We start from the raw sequence: 2,520 nt of genomic DNA on the forward strand, positions 1-2,520 counted from the left end.
TTAGAATTCATGTATGTATATAATATATCAAAAATAGAATACATATATATATATATATATATATATATATATTCATTTTCTATATACATTGTATCTTTAAATATATTCATATATTATATATGTATGAATTTCTGATTTTTTAATTATTTGTCATGTTATATGTTAAATATTCTGAAAAAATAAATGATATCAAGCGAATTTTTTATAAAGATAACTTTTGTGAATAATTTGCATCAAATAATATAGATTTTATTTATAATTGTAAGTGCATCATGCATTTTAATACACAAATGTTTTTAACAATACATGTTTTATATATGAATGCACTTTCGAATCCTGCAATTATTTATCATTACATGTCATTATTCTGACAAAAAGTAGATAATCTAAACTACACATTTAAGTATATTTAGAAATACTGAAATTATAAAATACAATTTTAACACAAATGATGTAATAAACTATGTTATGTACTATACCGAGTGAATGAAATATGCATTTGAGTTAAGTAAATTATTTTAGAATAAGAGAGATGATTACTATATTAGATTGCACAAATATAATTGTATTAATATAGAATCTATTAATTACGGCAAAAAATATCACACTTTCTACTAAGTATTCCTTCAAAGCGATATTATAACCGCGACTGTAGCACCTGCCAAGTTATTATACCGCGTGATACACGTGTTTTCGAAGTTGTCAGTCAACAACCTTTAAGATTGTCCGTAGCTCTATATCGTCGGCATCATTCGAACGAACAATTGAAACGCGCCTTCTTGATTTTCGCTTTAGAGAAGTCTATTCAAAATCGACTGTCTGACCGCACGTCAATGGAAGGAGATTGGGATTCCGTCCCTTTGAGTTTCCTATGCGATCCACCCAACGCGACCACAAATCTTCTCCGACCCTTCAGGTTATATAAGGGTCGTCGCGACGCGTTTCCATAGCACGTTTTTGCCGGAAGGGTGACGACACGTTACGAGCGAGTTAACTGCGGCGAAACAAAGGTACAAGGGCCGGCTCTTTTTGTCGCCGGTAAACGAAGGTATTGCTTTCTTTTTTTTCACGGAGAGAAAGAGGGAAGAATCCCGTACTGAAATTAAGTGGCTATTTTGTGGCGCTAATTGTGATAAATGCCGCGGCCAAATGACGGTCGGGCTTGTATCTGCAGTGTAATTTGTCGTTAAAAGGGAATATTTTCCTTCTGACGTGGTAATTCATTAATTTATTTTTGGTATGATAAACAAATATATTAAACTTCTCCTGCTTTTATTAACCTTTAAGGGATGGAAATTTATTTTTGAGATTTTTTTTCTTGAATGAGATTTGTTATAATTTATTATTTTTTATTGTATTCTTTGCCTCAAAATATGACATTATTTCAACGCCACTATAATGGCTTTCATGTCTTGTAAAGGGTAATAACAATCTTTTATGACATAATGAAGATAAAATCTTGAAAGAACATCGTGCAAATCTCGTAAAATTAGTTTCGTAATAATTATAATTAAATTTGTGCTTTTTCTCAAATTAAACACTTATGCATTAATCTTAATTAACACAATGTTAACCAAATTTAATATTTTAATTAGGCATTTATTTATTTTATAATTATATATTTATTTATAATTATATATTTATGATTAAATGAGAAAATAAAAATTTTATAATTTTACGTATAAAAGAAATTTATTGCACATTTCATGATGTCGTTAAGTAAACCTCACGTTCCAAGAACGGCTCAGTGGTCTAGGGGTATGATTCTCGCTTTGGGTGCGAGAGGTCCCGGGTTCAAATCCCGGCTGAGCCCAATTTTTTTATTTTATTTTTTAATTTAAAAAGCTAAAAATCGACCTCAATTAAGATTTCTTTTATTAATGTGTTTTTATTTGGCGATATCTGTATCTCAATGATACGCCAGCTTCATATGCCCGTGATATCTTATGTGATAAGCATTGTTATCATGTCTTATCTTTTGACAGAAACATTACATTTCTGACTGATGTCTATTTTCTTCGTTTAATTTAACAAATTGACTGTATGTGATGTGAAAGTTAGATGAGTACTTGAAGGAATATATAAAATAAATCTTCGTACAAATAATATCTGCTTTACATGCACGATAGCGAGTAACACATATCATGCATTAAAATGTATAATAGCTTTTATTATTCTTTGTACATTGTGAACATAATAGCTTCTATTTGTTCGTTTATCGTTCAGAATGGTGTTAGAACTCATTTAAGTTAAAGCCCGTAATTTAATATCAGCTGCAAAGATAAATTCTGATGTATTTATCATAAAAAAAAGTCTGAAAAATGAGATTTTAAGGTTACGCTTGTTACGATATAAAATTCACATGTAAGCCAATTTGATTTTTAAATTATTATTATATTTTATAATAAATGTTGATCTTATTCCATCTCTAATCATATTTTTTCACCCTCCGTTGGCAATCTTTTTTGTCCAGTTCAGATTTTTTATTCTAGGCATTTTCAAAAAAATGTGGAAAAATTC

At 29.3% G+C, this 2,520-nt stretch overlaps 1 non-coding gene across 1 annotated transcript; it reads left to right on the forward strand.

Moving 5' to 3' along the window:
* The first annotated feature begins 1,741 nt into the window (after window positions 1-1,741).
* Window positions 1,742-1,813, forward strand: Trnap-ugg. The gene has a single exon. It is a non-coding gene; the product is annotated as a tRNA-Pro (tRNA).
* Window positions 1,814-2,520: the final 707 nt, after the last annotated feature.

This window comes from Atta cephalotes (genome assembly GCF_000143395.1).
Source record: "Atta cephalotes unplaced genomic scaffold scaffold00005, whole genome shotgun sequence".
Lineage (NCBI taxonomy): Eukaryota > Metazoa > Arthropoda > Insecta > Hymenoptera > Formicidae > Atta > Atta cephalotes.